The 27,469-nt window shown below is 34.3% G+C and overlaps 1 protein-coding gene across 5 annotated transcripts in view; it reads right to left on the reverse strand.

The window, feature by feature from the left end:
* Positions 1-27,469, reverse strand: part of LOC144578460 (uncharacterized) — a 389,210-nt gene that overhangs the window by 106,981 nt on the left and 254,760 nt on the right. For 2 of the 5 annotated variants that reach the window (XR_013524291.1, XR_013524296.1), the window contains one exon: positions 18,292-18,344. The exons of 2 other annotated variants lie outside the window; for them this stretch is intronic. The gene's annotated coding sequence lies outside the window, so the exon portion shown is untranslated. Of the gene's footprint in view, positions 1-18,291; positions 18,345-26,788; positions 26,916-27,469 lie in introns of all 5 variants that reach the window. One more of the 5 variants, XR_013524294.1, reaches the window with a different exon arrangement.

Raw genomic sequence — 27,469 nt, forward strand, 5'->3', positions numbered from 1 at the left:
TATATGTTCAAGTCTCTATAAATTTGGAATAAGAAAATAATTCGCCATATAATACTTTCTTCTTGTAGATAGTTATATTTAGTGGAATGAAGGAAATTTAAAAATTGATGGCTAAAAGTCTAATTTTGATTTCTTATTGAGTTACCTTTTTGGAAATAAAAGGGAGAACACTGCTTATTAAGCTTTTCTCAGGTTACCAAATAAATTATTATACAGGATAATGAGATAGGAAAACCAACACTGTAGAGATTTTATGTTGAAACATTGAAAATTAAGTTCTTGAATCTGGAATTACCAAGTAAGTACTCATTATAGAAGTGTGATAGAGATTATATTTGCATCAGCTGAAACAGCAATTCTAGAGTGTTTTAGTCTCAGAGCCTTTTTATAATTTTAAAATTACTGAGAAGCCATAAGAACTTTGTTTATGTGATTCACGTATATAATATTTACTATATTAGAAATTATAACTGAAACAATTAAAAACATTGTATATTAATTTATTTAAAATAGTAATAAACCTATATGTTAATAAAACAATATATTTATAAAGATAATTTTCTAAGACAAAATACTAGTGCAAGAATGGTACTGTTTTTTTTTTTACAAATTCCTTTAACATCTGGATTTATAAAAGACAGCTGTATCCTTATGTCTGCTTTTGTATTCAATCTGCTGCAATATGATATTTGTTGGAGTCTCTGAAATCTCATGAGAGAAGAGAGAGCAAGGTGAAGAATGTCTTAGAATTATTATAAAAATAGTTTTGACTTTATACAACTCACTAAAATTTATCAGGGATTTCAGGGAACTCTGAATCACACTTTGAGAATCGCTGGTGTTAAAAGTTATAAATGTGCCCTTGTTTTCAAGCATTGAACCAATTTTTTAAAATTCTTATACATTTTAAAACATTTAAACATTAGAACATGAAACAACAGAGATCAAAACAAATATCAAAATTTTGGCATACTTTCTTCAGAAGTACATAGCAAAATGGTGCTATGAATTATGTAACATTTTAAGAAATGTATTTTACTCATCATAATAAGATTTCTGTATCATTGAAAAACTACATATGAAAAAGATATTAATATTTGTTCCTTAGGCAATATGCCAATCAGAAACATATTTGTGGAAAGCATGCACTAATTTTATAGTTTATGATGGTTTCATGGTCTCTGCATTAGAAACAACAAAACTAAATTATCTCTAATGTACATTTCAGAACATACCCCCATATGCACATACACACACACATATATATAAAATGGATTATTTTATACACATATAATCCTTGATATTAATTTTAATCCCATAAAGCTAAAACTGTATATAAAACTATAAAAGCTATATAGCTACAGATATATGTATATATATTTTCTTATCCTGTTAACATTATATTAAATATGTATTATATATAGCTTTTATAGTTTTATATATAGCTACATATATATATAAAAGTATAAAAGCTATATTATATATATAATATATATATATAAAATCTCTGATATTAATTTTAATCTTGAAAAGCTAAAACTGCCTCTGGCATTATGAGGCAATTTAAAAGGGGTATAAATCATTTGGAAGAGTATTACAAAGTAGTATCACCAATTCACAGTCTTTGAATTCATAAACTAAGTGATCTTTCCAATATTGGTGGCCTTTTTTTATCTCTCAGTAGAGAATTTACAAAAAGCTAAAAAAAATACCAAAGTGCATCATTAAAATAGAAAATTACTGAAAAAGGATAGAAAGATAATTATGGCATTACCATAGTTCACACCCCAACACAGAAAAATAGATTAGTGGAGACTTTCTTGTCTGGTAAAGTTGAGTTTCTTTTTATCAACTTGTAAAAGTCTAAATAACACAAGACTCTCCTTGTCATTCTCATTACCAGATTTTGGACCAAAATCTTTCCTGTCTTTAGCAAATACAAATTCTAAATATATTTTCCAGTTTTACATTTAACTACTACAAAAGAAAGAATAGAAAAGGCACATAATAATATCTCTACAACTAAAACAAAATATGCCTCAGCCTTATGATTTCAGGTACGTAGATACAGGTCCAGACAAATGTTATTACACAGAATAAGAGCCTCCTATGTGTACCACAATTGATTAGGTGCTTGCTATGGTTTGAGTATTTGTGTTCCTTCCAATATTTACATTGAAATTTAATCCCCAATGCAATGTTATTAATGGGTAGGTCCTTTCCGAGGTAATTAGGTGGCACCTTCATAGATTAATATCTTATAAAAGGGCTAAAGGGAACTAGCAAGGCTCTTTTTACACTTCTCTTCTTTTGGCCATGTGAGGACACAGAATTCAACACCTTGAAGAATGCAGCAATGAGGCACCATCTGGAAGCCGATGGCAGGCCTCACAGACACTGGATCTGCTGGCACCTTATTTTTGTGCTTCCCAACATCCAAAACTGTGAGAAAAAAATTTTCCATTTATTATAAGTTACCCAGTTGCAGCTGGGCATAGCTAGAACTAATTTGTTAAAACAGCACAAAAAGACTAAGACACTGTTACTGCAAATATAAAATGGCATATACATATTCCCTGCATTCAAGGAATTTAAAGTATAGTTAAAGAGATAGGATAAACATAAACAATTCAAGATCATTTGTAACTTATATAAGATAAATTACAGTACAATATAATGTATTCTGTATAACACAAAATAATTTATTATTTATAAGATAATTTATAATAATACAAAGACCATTTATAGGAATATAAATTTGTACACAAATAAAACCCAAATAAATAATTCAGCAATTACAAAAGAAATCACTGTACCAAATGGTAAGAAAGACTTCAAGAAAGTGCTGAAGGGCTCTTCCGCTGGTGCTTAATGCATGAGTACTTTCTGGATAGTCAGAGAAGAAGAGAAAGACATCTACTGTAAATGGAATACTTGTGATGAACAAGGAGACACTTCATACAAGTCACTTCTCTAAAGAGAGAAGTGTTCACCACCGGTGTTCCATTTACAGAAGGTAAATGCATTTGCTGCTGGACTCTAAGTGTTCAAAAGCAAATTGTGGTAATGCAAGTACATTGCCAGATACTTGCAGGTACAGAATATCTTCAATTAGAAGGCAGAGGTTATCCACAGCTGTTTTCTGCAAGGTTCATAACGCTAAGTGTACATACGAATCTGCATTTACCTTCAGTTTTTTTACTTGGGAAGTTCAGAAACCACCCATTCCCTCATTCAACAAATAGTGAGTGAGCACTAACATGCCTGTAAAATGACATGGCTAGAACAATAAGCCAAATAGATCAAATCTCAACTCTGTGTTAGGTCTGGTAAAGGAGTTGGGCATTACATGGAAAAATAAGCAAGTAAATAAATATGTTGTAAATTGTAGTACATGTTCCAGGAAAAGAACAAAGCACTTTGAGAGACAAAAGTCACCTAGTCAATGTTTTATCAAACTTTTTATTTACAAAATTAGCCATTCCAGAAAGCTGCAAGAACATTACAATAAATACTCACATACCATTCACCTAATACTTTGTCACTGTATTAATCTGTTTTCTTACTGTTATGAATAAATACCTGAGACTGGGTAATTTATAAAGAAAAAGAGCCTTAATGGGTTTATACTTCCATATGGCTGGGGAGGACTCATAATCATGGCAGAAGGTGAAGGAGGAGCAAAGGCATGTCTTAAATGGTAGCAACATCTTACATGGAGACCACCTCAGCCTAGATTTTATTGTTCATATCACTATCAGCATTTGGGTCAACACCATTCAACAAGTCTCTAGGAAGTTCCAAATTTTTCTACATTTTCTTATCTTCTTCTGAGCCCCCCAAATTGTTTTAATCTCTACTTGTTAACCAGTTCCAATGTCACTGCCACATTTTTGGGTGTCTTTACAGCAGCCCCTTACTCTCTGTGGTACCAATTTACTGTTCATTTTCATACTGCTATGAAGAAAGACTTGAGACTGAGTAGTTTATGAAGATAAAGAGGTTTAATGGACTCACAGTTCATATGGCTGGGGAGGCCTCACAATCATGCAGAAGGTGAAGGAGGAGCAAAGGCACATTTTACATGGTGGCAGGCAAAAGAGCACATGCAGGGGGATTACCCCTTATAAAACCATCATATCTCATGAGACTTATTCACTATCACGAGAACAAAATGGGAAAAACTTGCCTTCATAATTTAATTATCTTGCACTGGGTTCCTCCCATGAAATGTGGGGATTATGGGAGCTATAATTCAAGATGAGATTTGGGTGGGGAGACAGCCAAATGATATCAGTCATATTGCTCTTGCTTCTACTCATTTTCTCAGTAGAAAGAGAACTCCTACTGAATCCTTTCATCTCCTCTCCCCTCCTCTCTCCTATCCTCTCTCCTCTTCCCTCTCCTTTCCAGTTCTCCCCACTCTTTTCTCCTATTATTTCTCCATTTGGGCATATATATAATATACATATATATACATATATTTTTAAATATATTTAAACATATATGAAAAATACTATGTTGCATTGATCCTTTTACCATTATCTAATGCCCTTCTTTGTCTCTTTTTATCTCTGTTGGTTTAAAGTCCATTTTATCAGAGACTAGGATTGTAACTCCTGCTTTTTTTTTGCTCTCTGTTTGCTTGATAAATCTTCCTCCATCCCTTTATTTTTAGCCTATGTGTGTCCTTGCATGTGAGATGGGTTTCCTGGATACAGCATACTGATGGGTCTTGACTTTTTATCCAATTTGTCAGTCTGTGTCTTTTGATTGGGGCATTTAGCCCATTTACATTTACAGTTAATATTGTTATGTGTGAATTTGATCCTGTTATTTTGATGATAGCTGGATGTTTTGCCCATTAGTGGATGCATTTTCTTCATAGTTTTGATGGTTTTTATCATTTGGTACATTTTTGGAGTGGCTGGTCCTGGTCATTCCATTACTTGTTTAGTGCTTTTTTCAGGAGCTCTTGAAAGGCAGGCCTGGTGGCGATGAAATCTCTCAGCAATTGTTTGTTCCTAAAGAATTATATTTCTCCTTTGCTTATGAAGCTTAGTTTGGCTGGATAAGAAATTTTAGGTTAAAACTTGTTTTCTTTAAGGATGTTGAATATTGCCCCCACTCTCTTCTGGCTTGGAGGGTTTCTGCTGAGAGTTCTGCTGTGAGTCTGATGGGCTTCCCTTTGTGGGTAACCCAACCTTTCTCTCTGGCTGCCCTTAGCATTTTTCCCTTCATTTCAACCCTGGTGAATCTGATGATTATGTGCCTTGGGGTTGCTCTTCTTGAGGAATATCTTTGTGATGTTCTCTGTATTTCATGGACTTGAATGTTGGCCTGCCTTGCTATGTGGGGATGTTCTCCTGGATAATATCCTGAAGAATGTTTTCCAGCTTGGATTCATTTTTTCCATCACATTCAGGTACACCTATCAAATGTAGATTAGGTCTTTTCACATAGTCCCATATTTCTTGTAGGCCTTCTTCATTTCTTTTCACTCTTTTTTCTCTAATCTTGCCTTCTCATTTTATTTCATTGAGTTGATCTTCAATTTCTGATATCGTTTCTTCTGCTTGGTTGATTTGGCTATTGAAACTTGTGTAAGCTTCGCGAAGTTCTTGTGCTATGTTTTTCCACTCCATCAGGTCGTTTATGTTCTTCTCTAAGCTGTTTATTCTAGTTAGCATTTCATCTAACCTTTTTTCAAGGTTCTTAGTTTCTTTGTATTGGGTTAGCACATGTATGACAGTTATTTGATACTAACTTAATTATGCCCCTCCCCATAACCCCCAGTGTGATGATATTTAGACATGAGGCTTCTTGAAGGTAATTTCCAGAAGTCCATTGCTGTACTTCAGTATAATATTCAAAGTACATTTGTCTTCTTTTCCTCTGACATCCCACTTTAGCTATTTGGGTTTCCCACAAGCATTTATTCTTTACACGCAACCCTATAGAATGGCATGGTTCCCAGTGTTTTATTCATCCAACCACAGCAAAGTAATCATTGACAGTTAGAGTTAAACATAGCACCAACTCCTCAAAACAACTGAAGTTGAAAAATTCATTCAAAGTTTAGACTAGAGGCTGTTTTTGCATAATAGATCTGCTAGTCTTCCAAACACTGGGTTGGCTTTTATGATTAAATTGCCTTCTTAAAAACAAACAAACAAAAAAAAACAAAACACACCAAGTCATGCAGGTGAGGCCCTTATGATGAGATTAGTATCTTTATAAAAAGAGAAAGAAACACCAAAGTTCCACCTCTATCATATGAGGACATAGTGAGAACGCAGCTCTCTGCACTCCATGAAGGAAGGCTTCACTGGATCCTGACCATGCTAGCATCCTTCCCTCAGATTTCCAGCCTCCAGATCTAAATTTCTATTTCTTAAGTCACCTAGCCTATGGTATTTTGTTAAGGCTGCCTGAGGAGACTAATGTATTGTTTTTGTTAGTGTTTATGAAACATTGGGAGTAGGTTTCAAACCATTGAAAGTAAGAGATCATAATCTTTCATCATTAAATGCTTCAGCATGTATCCCCTAAGAAAAAAATATATTCTCTTAATCATACTGTAATTTCAAAATTCAGGAATTTTACCTTTGATATAATAAAGTCTGACAGAGTTCATATGCTAACTGTTTTCATAATGTCCTTTATAGAACTTTTCTTTAGGGTGATGCATTGAATTTAGTTGTATTGTATCATTAGTATCCTTAAATCTTGAACAATTCCTTAGACTTTCTTTGTCTTTTGTGACACTGATATTTTTGAACAGATTTTCTTCAATCTGGGTTTGTTTAGTAGTGATTAGATTGAATTACATATTTTAAAGTAAATATTACATAAGTAATATTGTGTCCTCAGTGCATCAAATCACAAATCACCTAATAATAGTTTTCCCCCATTTTTGATATTAATTTTGATCACTTGTTTAAAGGGATATTGCCCAGATTTTGTTTAACTGCAGTAATTTTTTCTGCGTGTAATCACTAAGTATTCTGTGCAAAGAATCTGTGAGACTATGTAAATATTTTGCTACTAATCAGCTCTCATAGAATGAGTTTGGCCTCCATTGATGATTATTACCTAAATTAATTATTACTATGATAATTTTAGAATGGTACTCTTCTAACTATGCCACTCCTTCTACATTTATTTGTTTACATTCTTGAGAAGAGGAGTGCTCTCCTTATTTATTTTGGAGCTCAAATTGTAGAATTACTTTAGACTAAGAAGAAGAGACTTATGTAAGAAGATGATAATTCCACTGTGAACTGAAGGATGAAAATAATCAAGGAAAGGGCATCCTGGCATATAAAGCTGAGAGTGTGAACATTCCTTTTGGCCCCAAATGTTGTAACAGAGCTCTAATTAAGCCGTCTGCAAATTAAACACTTCAGAAAGAAGCTGTAGACACCAAAAAGCTTTCTTTAAATAGCTGATCAATTGAAAGCAAATTAATATTTTGTGTCCATAATCTGCATTCATTTTTTCCAGGACAGTTCCAAGTTATATCTCTTTTCCTGGACTCAATTAATAGAAGCCCCGTTTTAGTCCAAAAAGTGTCAGTCTGAGTGATAAATACCATGATTACCCTCAATTATAGACTCTAAACAATAAACAAGTTATGGTGAGTCAGCCCAGGAAGGTGAAGATTTTAACACATGCGTCCATACAAAACCACATTTGACTAAGTGTATTTTTCAAATTCTGAAAATTGAATAATTCTCTTCCTTCTTTAGTTGCTTATTGCATTATTTGCTAACTGAAAAAATAAAGAAGTATGTATTAACCCAACTGTTATTTTTATTGTTACATATTATATCCATCTTTTCTTGGTGAATAAATATGGCTACTCTACTATATACGAGATTCATTTATGTGTGTGAATTCTCTAATAGCTACAAATCTGGTTATGACTATTCACAGCAAAAGAAAACAAACCAACAAAATCTCTACATTGAAAAAAAGATGAGAGAAACAGTCTGAAACCATCTAGTATAAAAGAATAGCCTATGAGTAATGTTGAAATGTTTCTCTTTAGATGGAGTCTTGAGTTTTATCCCAACATACTGTAAAAATACTAGACAGGTTAACAGGTTGCTTTACAATGCATTCTAACTGTCATGGAACAATTGTGATTTAATCCTTTATTATTGATCTTCATTAATGGTCATTATAAGGAATGGCTATATGAATATGGCTGTAGGAATGATTTTCCTACATGTGTAACAATATGATCAAACATACTTCATATGATGACATCTCTCTTAGACATCAGGCTCAGCATATCTCTTAGACATCAGAATCAGCAAAAATGTTGGCCCCTTGTAGTGAGTTGGCATGCTTACTTTTAATATCTAATGAGATTATTATGATTTTATGCCACTTCTCTTTTAATGTCACTACTACAAAATTCAGAGGATTTTGTGCATTCCTTTTTCAAGTTCTGAAAACTGAATAATTCTCTTCTTTTGTTAGTTGTTCTTTGCTTTTCCAGGCCAGCATTTTTGAGTATGGCTCTCTTTCTTCTTCTGTCTACTTCATACCTTCTTCACTATATGTCTCTGGATATTGTTGTACATCCTTCCTTTAAATAATCAGGTATCTGAATGATAGTCTAAAAAAATCATTCTAATACAACCTTTTTGATGAACTAATTATAACTAAGATGGGAATATGTCTAGAATGTTGCTATTAAATAGTTTTATGTATATTTAAAACTACTGAACATTTTTAACATACAGGTAAGCATAAATAAACATTTGGATAATATCAAATTATCAAATTTTGAGTTAATATTTTGTTTTAAAATTGGCATATAACTGAGACAGAAAACATCACAGAAATACTTCATAGTACTTAGAAATCGATATATATATATATAAATGCATGATGCTTTGAAATCCAAAAAAATTTGAAAGTGCAAATGAGCAGAGACTTTTTTTTAACAAGAAACACTCTTGAAGAGCTTACCATTATGTTATCTAATGCCACCTCAAGGGAACAGTTGTTTTGTCTATTTAGGACACTTGAAGTGTGCATAAAGACTTAGGGACCTGTGTCAGAAGGTAGTAAACAAAATAATTTCATGTAAATGAAGCACTACGAGGTAGTTACTGTGAGGAAATTGCAAAGGATAGAAGTAGTTGCTGTTGGTAATTTTTACCTAATTGAATGACACCAAGTGGAGGAAGTCACTCAGCAAGCCTGTCCCTGGACTTTAAGTCACTTTGCAAGGATCACAAGAGGCAGAACCAAATCAGACAATTTGAGCAGGGATAGAATCATGCAAAAACATTCTTATTTAGGACAATCGGTTCAAAGAAGTAGCTTAAGGCTATGCAAATAAGGAAGGGAAAGCAAAAGCAATGGTCAGGATTCCTTGAAGCCACCTCACTGCAATGAGCCTGATCATAAGTCTTCAGCCTCAAAAGTTTTCCTTAGTCTAGATAAGGAAAATTAAAGAGCTAGCTTAAGTACAATATATTAATATATGGAGTTTAGTCAAAATAATAGGATTTAGTCTGTATTTTTTAAGAATCTTATTGCAGAATAGCAGTTCCCAAATTTTGCTGCACTTTGGAATCACCTAGTATACTTTAAAAAGATGCTAATACCTGCCTTCTACCCCAGATGTTCTGATTTAATTAGTATTGGATGAGACTGGGCATTGGGATATGTAAAAACTCCCCAGATCTTCCTAGGTATGGAAAAGTTTGGGAAGTACCATTTTTGGTTAGTATAAAAACACTCACCTGCTTTATTTTTGGCAATTAGACTGCCCTCTCAGTGTTTTGCAGCTGCATGTTTTGCAGCTTTATCTTTGGGATTTTACGAGCTCATCCATACTTTTACTTAGGAAGAAACCCTGAGTTCCCCATCATGCTGCCACGCTTATTATGACAGCAAAGCTTCCTTTACCTAACTTTACCTTTTCTCTTAGATTTCTTAAAGACAGAAGTATCAGTTGAAAGAAACGCTTTGTTACTGTTTGGTAATAAACTTGGAAGACATACATGAAAGAAAAGAATCAACTCCACAACAATGAACTAAGATTCTGAGATATGCAAATATGGAAGAATAAGAGTGTAAAGGAAGAATAACCCATATATTCTTAGCTGGAACAGCTTCTCTAACAAAAAACAGAATAATATGAATAATAAAAAAATTTTATGAATATGCGTATTTTATACATACATGGGAGACACCCAGGGAATGAATATTTCTGAAAGAGGCAGCTTGGAAATCCAGCTTATACAGCATCCTCCATAAAGAATGGTAAATTTTTAGATAAGTGACAATACAGAGGAACAGAACTTTGAACCTCTGTAGGACAGCATCATGGGGGAAGTCAAATAATGACAGATAAAGGTTAGTGAAACGTGTTAATATAAACTCCTCTGGTACCATCTCCAGGCCAGTAAAGGTCCTAAGTCATCCTCATTGGTTAACCATTTTTCTCCCTGGTAAAAGTGGGACTAAGATACATTTGTCTTTATAAACTGATAACCTGTTTTAAGGCAAATAGAGGGAAAGCAGATAACTTTCTTGCAACTGCCGTTTCTTTTCTTCAGCTCAACAATCCTTTCTATTTTAAGGCAGCATTTTTGGGTCTTCCAGAAACACTTATAAAAAGCAATAGCTAATCTGGCACTAGACAAGGATGCCCTCTCTCACCACTCCTATTCAATATAGTACTGGAAGTTCTAGCCAGAGCAATCAGGCAAGAAAAAGAAATAAAGGGTATTCAAATAGGAAAGGTGGAAGCCAAATTGTCTCTATTTGCAGACGACATGATAGTATACCTAGAAGACCCCATTGCCTCAGCCCAAAAACTCCTGAAACTGATAAGCAACTTCAGCAAAGTCTCAGGATATAAAATCAATGTGCAAAAATCACAAGCATTCGTCTACACCAATAACAGACTTAAAGAAAGCCAAAAGAAGAGCGAACTGCCATTCGCAATTGCTACAAAAAGAATAAAATACCTTGGAATACAACTCACAAGGAACATAAGAGACCTCTTCAAGGAGAACTATAAACCGCTGCTCAACGAAATCAGAGAGGACACAAACAGATGGAGAAACATTCCATGTTCATGGTTAGGAAGAATTAATATCGTGAAAATGGCTATACTGCCCAAAGTAATTTACAGAATCAACGCTCTCCCCATCAAGCTACCATTGACATTCTTCACAGAACTGGAAAAAACCACCATGAACTTCATATAAAACCAAAAGAGAGCCCGCATAGCCAAGTCAATTCTAAGCAAAAAGAACATAGCGGGGGGCATCACACTACCGGATTTCAAACTATACTACAAGGCTACAGTAATCAAAACAGCATGGTACTGGTACCAAAACAGAGATATAGACCAATGGAACAGAACAGAGGCACCGGAGGCAACACAACATACATACAACTATACAATCTTTGATAAACCTGGCAAAAACAAGCAATGGGGAAAGGATTCCATGTTTAACAAATGGTGTTGGGAAAACTGGCTAGCCATGTGCAGAAAGCAGAAACTGGATCCCTTCCTGACACCTTACACTAAAATTAACTCCAGATGGATTAAAGACTTAAACATAAGACCTGGCACCATAAAAACCCTAGAAGGAAATCTAGGCAAAACTATCCAGGACATAGGAGTAGGCAAGGACTTCATGAACAAAACACCAAAAGCATTGGCAACAAAAGCCAAAATAGACAAATGGGACCTAATGAAACTCCACAGCTTCTGCATGGCAAAAGAAACAGTCACTAGAGTGGATTGGCAACCAACAGAATGGGAAAAAATTTTCGCAGTCTACCCATCTGACAAAGGGCTGATATCCAGAATTTACAAAGAACTCAAACAGATTTACAGGAAAAAAACAAACAAGCCCATTCAAAACTGGGCAAAGGATATGAACAGACACTTTACGAAAGAAGACATATATGAGGCCAACAATCATATGAAAAAATGCTCATCGTCACTTGTCATCAGAGAGATGCAAATCAAAACCACATTGAGATACCATCTCACGCCAGTTAGAATGGTGATCATTAAAAAATCTGGAGACAACAGATGCTGGAGAGGATGTGGAGAAAAAGGAACACTTTTACACTGTTGGTGGGAGTGTAAATTAGTTCAACCATTGTGGAAGACAGTGTGGCGATTCCTCAAGGCCTTAGAAATAGAAATTCCCTTTGACCCAGCAATCCCATTACTGGGTATATATCCAAAAGTCTGTAAATCATTCTACTATAAGGACACATGTACACGGATGTTCATTGCAGCACTGTTTACAATAGCAAAGACCTGGAATCAACCCAAATGCCCATTGATAATAGACTGGATTGGAAAAATGTGGCACATATACACCATGCAATATTATGTAGCAATCAGAAATGATGAGTTTGTGTCGTTTGTAGGGACATGGATGAATCTGGAGAACATCATCCTCAGCAAACTGACACAAGAACAGAAAATGAAACACCGCATATTCTCACTCATAGGTGGGTGATGAAAAATGAGAACACATGGACACAGAAAGGGGAGTACTAAACACTGGGGTCTACTGGGGGGAAAAGGGGAGGGCCAGTGGGAGGGGGAGGTGGGGAGGGATAGCCTGGGGAGAAATGCCAAATGTGGGTGAAGGGGAGAAGAAAAGCAAAGCACACTGCCATGTGTGTACCTACGCAACTGTCTTGCATGCTCTGCTCATGTACCCCAAAACCTAAAATCCAATAAAAATTAAAAAAAAAAAGAAACAATAAAAGAAACCAAGAAAACAATCCTGTGTATGACAGCTATAAAAATAATAAAATACATACAAATAAATTTTAAAAAAAAGCAATAGCTAAGCAGTCCTATATACCAATAGTAGAAAATAGAGAGCCAAATCATGACTGAACTCCCATTAGCAATTGCTACAAAAAGAACAAAATAACTAGAGATACAACTTACAAGGGATGTGAAGGACCTTTTCAAGGATCATTACAAACCACTGCTCAAGGAAATAAGAGAGAACACCAAAGAATGGAAAAACATTCCATGCTTATGGATAGGAAGAATCAATATCATGAAAATGACTACACTGCTCAAAGTAATATATATTCAGTGCTATCCCCATCAAGCTACCATTGACATTCTTCACATAATCAGAAAACTACTTTAAACTTCATATGGAACCAAAAAAGAGGCCACATAGCCAAGACAATTCTAAGCATAAGAACAAAGCTGGAGGTATCACACTGCCTGAGTTCAAACTATACTACAAGGCTACAGTAACCAAAACAGCATGGTACTGGTACCAAAACAGATATATAGAGCAATGGAACAGAACAGAGGCCTCAGAAATAATACCATACATCTACAATCATATGATCTTTGACAAATCTGACAAAAGCAAGCAATGGAGAAAGGATTCCCTATTTAATAAATGGTGTTGAGAAAACTGGCTACCCATATGCAGAAAACTGAAACTGCACCTCTTCCTTACATCTTATACAAAAATTAATTCCAGGTGGATTAAATACTTAAACATAAGACGTAAAACCATAAAAACCCTAGAAGAAAACCTAGGCAGAAGCATTCAATACATAGGCATGGGCAAAGACTTCATGACTAAAACACCAAAAGCAATGGAAACAAAAGCCAAAATTGACAAATGGGATCTAATTAAACTAAAGAGTTTCTGCACATCAAAAGAAACTATCATCAGAGTAAACAGGCAACCTACAGAATGGGACAAAGTTTTTGCAATCTATCCATTTGACCTTTGGCTAATATCTAGAATCTGCAAAGAACTTAAACAAATTTACAAGAAAAAACAAACAACCTCATCAAAAAGTGGGCAAAGGATTTGAACAGACACTTCTCAAAGGATATGAACAGACACTTCTGTGTGCCTTCTCAAAAGAAGACATGTATGCAGCCAACAAACATGTAAAAAGAAGCTCATCATCATTAGTCATTAGAGAAATGTAAATCAAAACCACGAGACACCTTCTCATTAGAATGAATAATTACACCATCTCATTACAATAAATAATCTATTCATTCTAATGAGATGATTTAATAATCACCAATTAGAATGGCTATCATTAAAAAGTCAGGAAACAACAGATGCTGGAGAGGATGTGGAGAAATAGGAATACTTTCACACTGTTGGTAGAAGTGTAAATTAATTCAACCATTGTGGAAGACAGTGTAGTGATTCCTCAAGGATCTAGTGCCAGAAATGCCATTTGACCCAGCAATCCCATTACTGGGTATATACCCAAATTATTATACATCGTTCTGTATAATGACACATGCACATGTATGTTTATTGCAGCACTGTTCACAATAGCAAAGACTTGAAACCAACCAAAAGGCCCTCAACGATAGACTGGATAAAGATGCGGCACATATATACCATGGAATACTATGCACTCATAAAAAGGATGAGTTCATGTCCTTTGCAGGAAAGCTGGAAATCATTATTCTCAGCAAACCAACACAGGAACAGAAAACCACACACCACATGTTCTCTTATAAGTGAGAGCTGAACAATAAGAACACATGGACACAGGGAAGGGAACATCACACACTGGGGCCTGTTGGGGGGGTGGGGGGTTAGGGGAGGGATAGCATTAGCAGAAATAACTAATGTAAATGACGGGTTGATGGGTGCAGCAAACCACCATGGCATGTGTATGCTTATAGAACAAACCTTCACCTTCTGCACATGTATCCCAGAACATAAAGTATAATAAATAATTATAATGATATTTAAGCAAATTTTCAAAATGTTATCTATATTGAATATGGATTACCTTCATGAACCCAAGATACAAATACTCTTAAAGAAAAATAAAATCCCTTAGGTTTGAAATCATATGTAAGCACTCAAGTGTCATAACACATGAACATATTTCTAATTTTGCTGTCAAAAAAATCTGAAAAATATTGATTGAGCAAAGTTGCACAGGTTCGTTTTCAATAACAACTTCTTAGAGTAATTGTGATGTTCCTAATTTTTCTCATTCTTAAGCAAGATATTGGTTTATAACAAACTCTCCAAAGGAAATATGTACAGCAAAGAACAAAAGCAAAGGGTATTTTCATGGCAAACTACTGAGCTGTTTAATATCTTAGCATGTTCCTCAATGTAGTTATAGTATCTTCTGCAAAATTTGTTTAAACTTGATGGAATCCATCTCTTTGCCAGTCAGGTATATCAAACACCATTGCAAGATTATATCTATTTGGGGTCCATCCACTCTCTTGTCACTTAACTTCCCCTGTGCCCAGACATTCTTTCACTCAACTCACCTGAGCTCTTACACCCACCTTCAGCATGGCTACACAGACCTCTTCAATTGTCTTAGCCTCCCAACATCACTGCATACCATGTAACTTCCTCCTTACTGTGAAGGTCAAGGACCTGCACAATGAACTCACTCAGTTTCTCTCCATCTAATTTTATCTTGTATCAGAGTAACTGCTCTCAAGGATATTGCCTCCACTCCCTTTTTATAATAAATTTCCTATGTTTTTTTCTCTGTCCTGATATAGCCATTTTACATTTTTTCTTTTCAACATCTGTAGTCCCTCCTTCTCTACTTCCTCAAATTTACTGACACTGCGCTATGTCTAGCCTGTCCTAAAACACTACCTTTGAGAACTTTCATAACGCTATTACATAACTTATGTTCCCATTTATTTCAGTGACAATTTTCCCACTCTCTCTATTCACCACCACAATCATTCTTTTGATACTTACAATGAAAATTCTGTCCTTATTTCTCCCATTTTTTTTTTTTTTTTTGTGACACAAACCATCTGAGGCTTCTGTCATCTCTAACTCCTCCTCTTCTTTATAGAACCGGCTCCATTTTCTCCCTAAACAAAAACATTCTCAAGCACTTATTTGTTCCCCTTTCACCAGAGTCTTCCCTTTCCTTTAGTCTTTCATTAACTTCTAAAGAATTGACTATTACTTCTTTAAAAAAAATTTTTATGGGTACATAATTGCTATACGTATTTATAAGGTAATGTGATATTTTGATACAAGTATACAATGTGTAATGATCAAAAATGGGTAGCTGAGATATCTACCACTCAAACATTCATCATCACTTTATGTTGGGAACATTCCAAATCTACTCTTTTACTTATTTTAAAATATACAATAAGTTATTGTTAACTCTAGTTGCTCTATTGTGGTGCTGAAAACTAGATCTCATTCCTTCTAACTGTATTGCATTATTAACCAAACCCTCTTTATCCACTCCCCCACCTTATGGCTTTTCCTAGACTCTGGCAACAAGCATTTTATTCACTAGCTCTATGAAATTAATTTTTTTGGCTTCTCTATATGAGTGAGAATATACTACATTTGTTTTTCTGTCCCTGACTTATTTCATTTAACATAAGGTCCTCCAGTTTCATCCACGTTGTTACAAATAACAGGATTTCATTTTTCGCAGCTGAATAACATTCCGTTGTGTGTATGTACCACATTTTCTTTATCCATTCATCTGTTGATAGACACAGGCTGAATTCATATCTTGGCTACTGTGAATAGTACTGCAGTAAACATGAGAGTGAAAATATCTTTTCAATATACTCATTTCCTTTCTCTTGCATATATACCCAGCAGTGGGATTGCTGGATAATATGGTGGACCATATGACTATTGATTCTTTAAAAATGATTTTCAGATCTGAACCATTAACACTTTCCTAGCATTCTATTTGTTTTTCTAACTATGCTGTGTACTTCTGTGCTGTTGGTATTATAAATCTGGTTTCTTTCCTCTTCAATCTTCCCTCCCTTTCTGATTTTAATGTTTCTGATAATGGGAAAATTCTCTACCTAAAATCAGATGTGAAAAATTAAAGTCTCTTAATATTTTTTTCTTCTTGTCTCCATTACAATTTCCTATTGGTTACTAAGTCTTAACAATTCTACCTCTATTAGATACTTTCATATATATCCTCATTTCTTGTCACATTGACACCACTTTAGTTTAGGCTCTTATTATCTCTTTTACAAACTGTGTAATTATCTAGTGAGTTCATATTACCTTCAGTCTATCCTCCCTTTCTTTTCCTTCCTTCCTTCTTCCCTCCCTTCCTCCCTCCCTCCCTTCTCTCTTTCTCTCTTTCTCTCTTTCTTTCTTTCTTCCTTTCTTTCATGGAATCTTGCTCTGTTGCCCAGGCTGGAGTGCTATGACACAATCTCTAGGCTGCAACTTCCACCTCCCATATTCAAGCGATGTTCCTGCCTCAGCCCTCTGAATAGCTGTAGCTGAGATTATAAGATGTGCACCACTATACCTGGCTAATTTATTGTATTTTTAGTAGAGACAGGACTTTGCTATGTTGGTCAGGCTGGTCTCGAACTCCTGACCTCAAATGATCCACCCTCCTTGGTGTCCCAAATTACTGGGATTACAGCCTAGCTTATATATTTCTTTAAGACCAATTTTTAAAAACAATCTTTTGTCCTGTTATTCTACTGCTCAAAAACCTCCCTACCCCCCCCACATATCCTAGTGAGTAATGGGTAAAGGACTCCTACAAAGTGACTTAAATCTACCTTCCCATCCTAATCATATATAATTTGTACTTAATCTGAATTAATTGTTTTTATACTATAAATTATAGTTTTTTTCTAATGTTGATTAAAGTATACTACTTACTCTACCTGCAATAGTACCTCCTCTTTCTCTGCAAGTCAGGATACAGATTAAAGTACCTTATCAAAGAATTACATTTTAATTCTTTCATTCAACTAGGCTCGGAACCTTAAAAGTTTATAGCCTATTCACTCCATTGGCATTCACTTTATTTTTTGAATTTCTATAACATATTATTTCTTACCCACGCTGTTTACTTCACAAAGAATTTTATTACAGTTATTTGTATATGAGTCAGAGAATTACTCATCAAATGGCTTTTACAATATTTTTTAAGCAGAAGCTTTACAAGAAATGTTTGTTAAATGATTAATTTATCAGATAAATTCTAAAATTTTTTTTTAGCATTTTGGCAAAGCCATTTTTAGTTTGACCCTCAAGTATGTAGATATGCTCTTCTTAAATAACTAAAAAAATTCAAATTATTTCTGGCTTTCTGATTTTTTTCCCTGATATGCTGTGAATTTTACTAAAATTTTCATTTATTAATACAGATGTGTTAAATATAAAATTTTCTCATCAACAAGCAAATGTATACCTGACCTACATATTTCAATTGCTAATCTAGAGTGTCCTTCAAGGTCTTGTTAGAAATGTTACTTACCTGATTTATCAATGCTGCAAAATCATGTACTGAGTTGTTAATAGGTCTAAGGACTGAAAAGAGAAAAGCAGTCAATTATTAACAAGTGTTCTATTTTTCAGTGGTCAGGGTTGACAGGACACAGTATTCTTTTAAACTCTCCTATCTAGAGTCATTATTTTCTCACAAGAAACATCCCCTCTTGATCCATTAAGGTGATTTAAAAAATGCGATTGAAAACAGGATCTCAAAGGGATATTTGCACACCCATGTTCATTGCAGCATTACTTATGACAGCCAAGAGGGGGCAACAACCTAAATGTCCATCAACAGATGAATAGATAAAGAAAGTATGCTATACTCATACAATGGCATGTTATTCAATCTTAAAAAATAATCTTGTCGTATGCTACAACCTGGATGAGCCTTGAGAACATTATGCGAAGTGAAATAAGCCAGTCACTGTGGACAAACATTGCATGAGTCCGCCTACGTGAGGTATCGAAAGTAATCAAGTGTGTAGAAATAGAAAGTATCATGGTGGTTGGCAGGGCTAGGGAGAGGCAGAAACGAGGAGAGATGTGCAATACAGCATGGCATATGTAGTTAACGATATTGCACTATATGCTTAACATTTGTTGAGAGTAGATCCCATGTTGTGTGTGTTTTACCACAATAAAAAAAAAATACTTCTGACTAGACTGTTACTGCTTGAAAGGAAAGGATGTTTTCTGATTTACTGAGTTTTAAACTTTTTAAAATTCAGGCAGAGTACAGGGGTCATTGGCTTCCCTGGCCCCAAGGGGAGCTTGCATAAAACAAGTTCAAGTTGGAAGTGCGTGTTGGGGAGAAAAATAAAAGCTGTGGAAAAAGAGGAAGTTAGGTAGAGAGCTGTGAGAAATAAATGGAAGGAAGGGGAGAGACTCTTAGAGATTCCCCAAGAGGATGTGACATAGTGCATTTTAAGACGCTTGGTAGAAAACCTTCCCAATAATACTGTATTATAATATTGCTGACCAACCAGCTACAAATGTTTTATCCTCATTATCTTTTGTTCATTCAACCAGTATTCCAATAATTTATACTAAAATGACTCAGGTAAATTCCTAACCTCACATAGACTAGAATCCAGAGAAGTCAACAAAGTAAAGAATATAATAAAAACATTTTAAATGTTATTTTTAAAATTAAGTATAATTTCAGAGGTAAAAATAATCATTTGTCTCTGACAATTTTCACGGACAAATGCCATTAAAACATGCATCTAGAAATGAGGTCTTGAATATAGGCAAAATTTCCCTAGGTAAAGATTAGGAGCAGAGGGTACTAAGTACAGGAAAATAAAAAGAGTGGGGCAGGGTGAAGAAAATTAGTCATGGTTTGGGAGAGTAGTTCAGTCATAACAGTGTTCCAATGAGAGTAAGTAGAACTTAAGACAGTTGGATAAAATTGTGAATAACTTAAATGTTAGGCCAGAGATTTTGACCAAATTTGGATTTTATATTTATTTTTCTTAAGGAATCAATATGAACAGAGCTGTTCTCTAGGAGAATTATTCTTAGTGAATGTAACAATTGTTTGGAAGGAAAAAAACTGAGGTTACAGTTACAATCTGGCTACAACAGTATCCAATTGGGCATTAGTTCATTAATTTAGTCAACATATATGTTCTTTAAATTTTATTCTTTTAAAATTTTGTAAAATAGATGCATAATTGATATACAGAATTTCAGGGCACATGGGATAAAGTAATATATTCATAGGATTTGTAAAGATCAAATCAGTGTACTTGGGACATCCATCACCTCAAATGTTTATCTCTTCTTTGTTTATCTCTTCTTTATTATGCTAAATCACTCCAGTTCTCCTCTTCTAGCTATTTTGAAATATACAATAGATTATTGTAAACTATAGCCATTCTACTGATCTATCTAACTTTAGGTCTTATTTCTTCTATCAAACCATATATTTGTACACATTAATCAATTTTTTTTCATTCCCTTTTCCTCCCTATTCTTTCCAATCTCTAGCAATCACCAACCTACTCTTTATCTTCCTGAGAGCCTCTTTGTAAGAACATGTGATATTTGTCTTTCTGTGCTTGGCTTATTTCATAAGGACTTCCAGTTCCACCCATGTTGCTGCAAAGACAGGATTTTCTTCTTTTTTTATGGCTGAATGATATTCCATGGTGGAATAGTACAGCCATAAAAATATGGTGTAGATAGATAGAGAGATATTGATATTAAATTTTTACATCTATTAATGTGTTGATGGACATTTAGGTTGATTCCATATTACAGCTATTGTGAATAGTGCTGCAACTAACACGAGAGACAAATGTCTTTTTAATATACTGCTTTCCTTTCTTTTAGATATACATCCAATGTTGGGGTTGCCGGATCATATGGTAGTTCCATTTTTAGGTTTTTTTGAGAAACCTTCCTATGGTTCTCCATAGTGACTGTACTAACTTACATTCCCATCAACAGCGCACAAGGGTTCCCCTTTTTCCACATTTTGGCCAGCATCTGTTATGGCTTTTATTTTTATAAGAGTCATTTTAACTGGGGTGAGATGATATCTCATTGTACTTTTGATTTGCAATTCCCTGATGATTAGTGATGTTGAACATTTTTTATATATCTGTTTGCTATTTGTTTATCTTCTTTTGAGAAATGTATTATTTTGCCCATTTTTAATCTTTTTTTTTTTTTTGCCGTCAAGTTGCTTGAGCTCCTTCTATATTCTGGATATTAATTCCTTGTCAGCTGGGTAGTTTGAAAATATGTTCTCCTATTATATGGGTTGTCTCTTCACTTCATTGATTATTTTATTCCTGTGAAGACAGCAGAACAGCAGAAGCTTTTGTCTCGGTGTTATCCAACTTGTTCATTTTTAATTTGGTTGCCTGTGCTTTTGAGGTCTTATACACACAAAAAATCTTTGCCCAGACCAATGTCCTGGATAATTTCTCCAGTGGTTTTTTCTAGTAGGTTCATATTTTAAGCTCTTAGATGTAAGGATTTAATCCATTTTGATTTGATTTTTTGTGTATGGTAAGAGATAGGAATCTTGTGCCCTTCTTCTGCATAATCTAGTTTTCTCAGCACCATTTATTGAAGAGACTGTCCTTTTTTCCATTATATGTTCTCAATACTTTGTTGAAGATGAGTTTGCTGTACATGTGTGAATTTATATCTGAGTTCTCTGTTCTTTTTCATTGGTCTATATGTTGTTTTTATACTAGTACCACATTGGTTTTGTTACTATAGACTCGTAGTAAATTTGGAAGTCAGAGAGTATGGTGTCACCAGTTTTGTTCTTTTTCCTCCAGATTTCTTTGGTTATGTGGGGTCTTTTGTGGTTCCATATAAATTTAAGGATTATTTTTCCCATTTTTGTGAAGAACGTCATTGGTATTTCTATAAGGGTTACATGAAATCCATAGATTGTTTTGGGTAGTATTAGCATTTTCACAATGTTAATTCTTTCAAGCCATGAACATGAAATACTTTCTATTTGTTTGTGTTCTCCTCAACTTCTTTTTATCAGTGTTTTATAGTTTTCCTTACACAAATCTCACTTCCTTGGTAAAATAGATTCCTAGATAGTTCATATTCTTTAAATGGGATTGCTTACTTGGTTTCCTTTGAAGATTTCTGTTGGCAAATAGAAAGGCTACAAAGTTCTGTGTGTTGATGTTAGTATCCTGAAACTTTGCTGAATTTGTTTACCTGGTCTAACAGTTTTTGTGTGGTGTCTTCGGGTTTTTATAAGATCATGTCATCTGCCATCAAGGTTAATTTGGTTTCTTCCTTTCCAATTTAGGTGCCTTTCATTTATTTCTCTTGCCTAATTGCTCTGGCTAGGACTTCCAGTACTATATTGAGCAGAAGTAATGACAAATAGGCATGCTTGTCTTGTTCCAGATATAAAAGAAAAAGCCTTCCATTTTTTTCCAAGTCAGTACAATGTTAGCTGTGGGTTTCTCAGATATGACCTTTATTATATTGAAGTATGTTCCCTCTATACCTATTCTGATGAGGTTTTTTTTATCACAAAAGGATGTCAAATTTTATTATTTTACTTTAAGTTCTAGGACACATGTACAGAAAGTACGTTTGTTACGTAAGTATACATGTGCCATGGTGGTTTGCTGCACCTTCTGACCCATCCTCTAAATTCCTTCTCCTCATTCCCCTCCCTGTGACCATGTGTTCTCATCATTCAGGGATGTTGAATTTTATTGAATGTTTTTCTTGCATCAGCTACAATAATCATATATTTTTTTGTTTTGGTTCTGTTAATGTGATATATCACATTTATTGATTGGTAAATATTGAACAATCCTTGCCTCCCTGTGATGAGTCCTTCCTGATGATGGTGAATAACATTTTTAAGATGTTGTTGAGTTCATTTTGCTAGTATTTTTGTCGAGAATTTTAAAATCTATGTTCATCAGTGATATTGACCTATAGTTTTCCTTTTTTCTTTCTGTACTTGTCTGATTTTGGTATCAGGGTAATGTCAGTCTTGTAGAAGGAGATTAGAAATGCTCCCTCCTCTTCATATCCTTGAAATTTTTGAGTAGAATTGGTATCCGTTCTTCATTAAATGTTCGATAGGATTCAGTAGTAAAGCCATTCAGTGCCAGGCTTTCCTTTGAAGGGAGACGTTTTATGACAACTTTGAACACATTACTTGTTACTGATTTATTGAGGTTTTATATTTCTTCATGGTTCAGTCTTGGTAGGTTATATGTGTCCAAAATTTTGTCCATTTCTTCTAGGCTTTCCAGTTGTTAGCATATAGTTATTTATAATAGTCTCCAATGATTCCTTGTATTTCTGTGATCTCAATTGCTATGTCTTTTTATTTGTGATGTCATACATTTGGATCTTCTCTCTTTTCTCAGTCTAGCCAAAGGTTTGTTGATTCTTTTTATCTTTTTTAAAAAAATTTCATTTTGTCAATCTTCTGTATTTCTTGTCTCAATTTTGTTTATTTCTGCTCTGATTTTTATTATTTCTTTCTTTCTACTAATTTTGGTTTGGTTTGCTTTTGTTTTTCTGATTTCTTGAGGTACACCATTGTTTATCTGAGATCTTTCTAGATTTTTGGTATAAGCATTTATTGCTATAAACTTCCCTCTTAGTATTTCTTTTGCTGAATTGCTCTGGCCTCGGTTGGATTCCTTAGTGACTATAACATTCTAGCTTGTAGATATATTTTTATTAAATCTATAAAGTGAATGAAAATCATCCTCTCATAATTTTTGTTTGATTTTAAGGAAAGTAACATTTTAAGGAGCCTCCCAAGAATAATAATACTTTTTTTACAGGTATGTAGTTAGCATAAGGAATAAAATGTCTCATTGCCCCCCTTCAGGGATGTTTTCGAACTACTGGGTTCAGATGATATCTACAGGTTATATCTAGTATGAAGTTCTCTATGAATTGTTCACCTAACAGTGTTATCAGCCATTGATGATAGTTATTTAGGTCCATTATTTATGAGTGGTGAAATCCAGAATAAAGGAAATACTATAAGGCAAATTACCTGGTTGCTGTAAAAACTAAATAGCATGAAAAGGAAAGGAGTGATAATTTTTATACTTTAAATGAAACTATGAATCATATCAACCAAATCTAGTGGGTAGTACTTGTAAAAATTCTAATTCAAATAATCAAATTTCAAAAATACTTTTGTGAGACAAGTGAGAAAAAAATGAAGATGAAATGAGTATTACATAGTATTTTTAAATTACTATTAAATTTGTTGCATTGGTTAGTGGTACCATGGCTGTATTTTAAGTAATTTTTAAGAAATAGAGATAAAAAGAATTCTTAACAAGTAGAGCAACATATGGAAGTGTCTGCAAGTAAAATAATATAAGGTCTTATATTTGCTTTAAATTATGCTAAGGAAAAAAAGTAGGGTGGTCATAGAAGAAACGAAAATTTGAAAGTTAATGGTTGTTGAAGTTGGGTGATGAGCAACCAGGGTTCCTTCACTTGTATCATTAGCTTTGTGTATGCTTTCATTTTTTTAAATAAAGTTATTTTAAAAATTTAACAGATTGCAAATAAATGATTTCCAGGTACAACCATGAAAATAATAATAATAATTACCATTTTATATCACTATTTAACTACAAAGTACTCCTACAGGTATTACTTCATTTGCTTTTCACAGTATCTTCTCAGCCCAATAAAATTTTGACCTCTACGGTAGGTCACAAAGACTACAAAATTCACCTGAGACAACCTAGGATTAAGAAGTGGAGCTGAGGTCATATTTTACCCTTTCTCTGCCAAATTCTATAATTATTCTTCATATGGGTAACCCTAGGATTATACAAAGGATTTAGAGGTCAATTTTAGATTCTGGGATGGATATTACAATCATGTTCATATCTCTATTTCTTTTACTGCATACCAAATTAATTAGATTTTGAAGAAATACTGTTTGATCTTTGAACATTAATCTCCTTCAAAGATGAAGAATTAGTGCGTTTTTCCATACTGTTTTTTGACCACCTTATATGTTCATTTACTAAATAAACCTTAAAATATTATTGGCTGAAAGGAATTACTGATTTTACAAAATTAGCCCCCCAATTTAGCAGTGCTTCTGAAACTTTGGAGTTTATAAGATTCACCTTAAGAAATTGTGGAGTAGCTTGGTTGGATTGGCCCTCTAACAAATAACAATTATAAGCTTCTGCCCTTTAAATTTAAAATAACTATTTGAATCCACTAGAGCAGGGCCTAAAGCAGGCAGACACTTGAAGGGAGTCACCCTTGAAAGAAGAAAATTGCCCTGGCTGATACATATTTGTTAGCTTTTCACTTGAGTGAGGGCTTTCCTCAGTCTGTGCAACTAAAAAGCTGAAAGTCAAATAGAAAACTGCAGTCTTATGTGTTTGGCAAATAGTCTCCCAGCCTGTGGCCTGCCTATGCTTCTTATAATGGTGCCTTTTTTTAATGAACAAAAGTTTTGGGTTGTTGAATTTATAGTAGTTTTTCTTTTATGCTGATTGCTTAGATAAAACATAAAATATCTCCAGTATGTATACTGAGTGTCAAAAGAAAAACACAAGAGCATAAAAAGCTAGGCCTATCCCTAGGTTGTGAATATATTTTAATGTATTTCTGGTAGAAACATTATTGTTATAGCTTTTGTGTTTAAGTCTATGACCCATCACAAATTAATTTATGTATATGCTGTGAGATAGTGGTGGAGGTTTATTTTTCCCCATGAGTATCTAGCAGTTGAAATATTTTCATTCCACAATAATATTTTTATTAAAAATCAATTGACTATGTAAGTATAGAACTAGTTTTTGATTTTAAATATTATTAATAAATTGTCTACAGTTATGGAATGCCACACTAAATACTGAAAAATATTGATCTACAGACTAAATTTATTACTGCATCAATCCAAATATTGAAAACTGTGTATGGGGATAAGTGTTCTTCAGTCTTTCATGGAATTGCCTCAACTGAACTATACTCTGACCTCATGAAATTGGCCTTCATGAAGGGGCAGTTATTTGAAACTTACTCTTACATTTATTTTGTAAATACTAAGTGCATTTTACTATCTCTTTTTTATTAGCAGTCACAGAAGAAATGTGTTACAAATTTCAATGCCAGAAGAGTAATATGTCTCCTTGGTAATCTGTTACATTCACCTTATAGAGTCTTGACCACTAGGAAAATGAGAGATAATGATAGTTAATTTTATGCATCAACTTGACTAGATCATGGGATAACCATGTATCTGACTAAACACTCTTTCTGGGTATGTCTATGAGGGTTTTGTCAGAAGAAATGAACATTTGTATTGGTAGACAGGGTAAGTGGATTGCCTTTCCCAATGTAGGCAAGTATTTTTCAGCCTATCAAAGGCCAGAAAAAGGTGGAGAAAAGGAGGATTCAATGACTCGGACTGACTGCTTGAGATGGGATGTCAACCTTCTCTTGTTTTTGGTCCTCCTGGTTTTTGGGCCTCCAAATTTGGACTGAAGTCTATACCATCGGCTCACTGGCTCTCAAGTCTTTAAGTAACACCACCAGGTTTCCTCCATCTTGCAAGACTACCAATAATGGAATTTCTAGCCTTCATAATCACGAGTCCATGAACTTCTTCACGTATCTATAATTGGTTCTGTTTCTCTGGGCAACCCTGACTACTTTGTTGATCAACTTTAGTTATTCCATAGAAAACCTTATTGTATGGACCTATTCTTTACATGGGACTGTCCTTACTCTAGATTACATCTTACTTTTCAAACTTCCTTGTCAATTTTCTTTTAGTTTACAACTCATGATACATTTATATTGTAGCATTATATATACATAGGCACTCCAAATTCAACTCCTTTTTGGAGTGATTTAGAATTTAAACAAAACATTACATTCAGTGTGTCTTTGGAAATAACTTTTACTATTGAGAACAACAGCACTTGTATTTGGTTTACATTTATTAAATATCTAAATGGTAGTACCTGTCTTTTCTCCTGCTATCTCATAAATTGATTAAGAGATAGGGCAAGGGCTTAGTAGGTTCATGTGCAGATTCATGTCCAATTCTTCCATTTCTTTTTGTCTCCACCAGTCAGCTAGTGTCCCTTCCTGCCTCCAGTGTACAGGTGAGCAGCATTTAAAGAAAAAATAGAAGATATGTGGCCCTGATCTTATACCATTAATTCTGAGAAGAATCACCAAAGCTAAAGATGCTTAATGAGACCTTGAGAAAATTTACATTATGCTTTTTGTAAGAGGAGTAAGAAAAAGCAAAATGAGCTATAGCACCATTTAGACACACCAGGAAGTACCAGGGAGCTCATAGTGTCCCTGCTGTTTCCAATTTTGCCTGGCAGAAAGGGTGACACTGAGTGTAGTAAACATTATCTGTCACCTGTATCCCAACTCATATAGGGTACTGACATTCAGAAATAAGACATTTGACTCATATTCCCAGAAATATCAGCTGCAGGGTTGTTTCTAATGTAATACCTATTTCTCTTTCAGGCACTACTGCTCTTTCTTTCATTTGAAAAGTTACTGATTATCTTCCTGTTCTCGGCGTTGCCCTATGCATTGGAGGTGAAGAAATAAATAAGATACGGATCCAGAGATGAAAGTGCCTGACTCTGAATAGCAGCAACCATCAGCCATCATAATCT

Source organism: Callithrix jacchus, chromosome 11 (genome assembly GCF_049354715.1).
Source record: "Callithrix jacchus isolate 240 chromosome 11, calJac240_pri, whole genome shotgun sequence".
NCBI classification, from domain to species: Eukaryota; Metazoa; Chordata; class Mammalia; order Primates; family Cebidae; genus Callithrix; species Callithrix jacchus.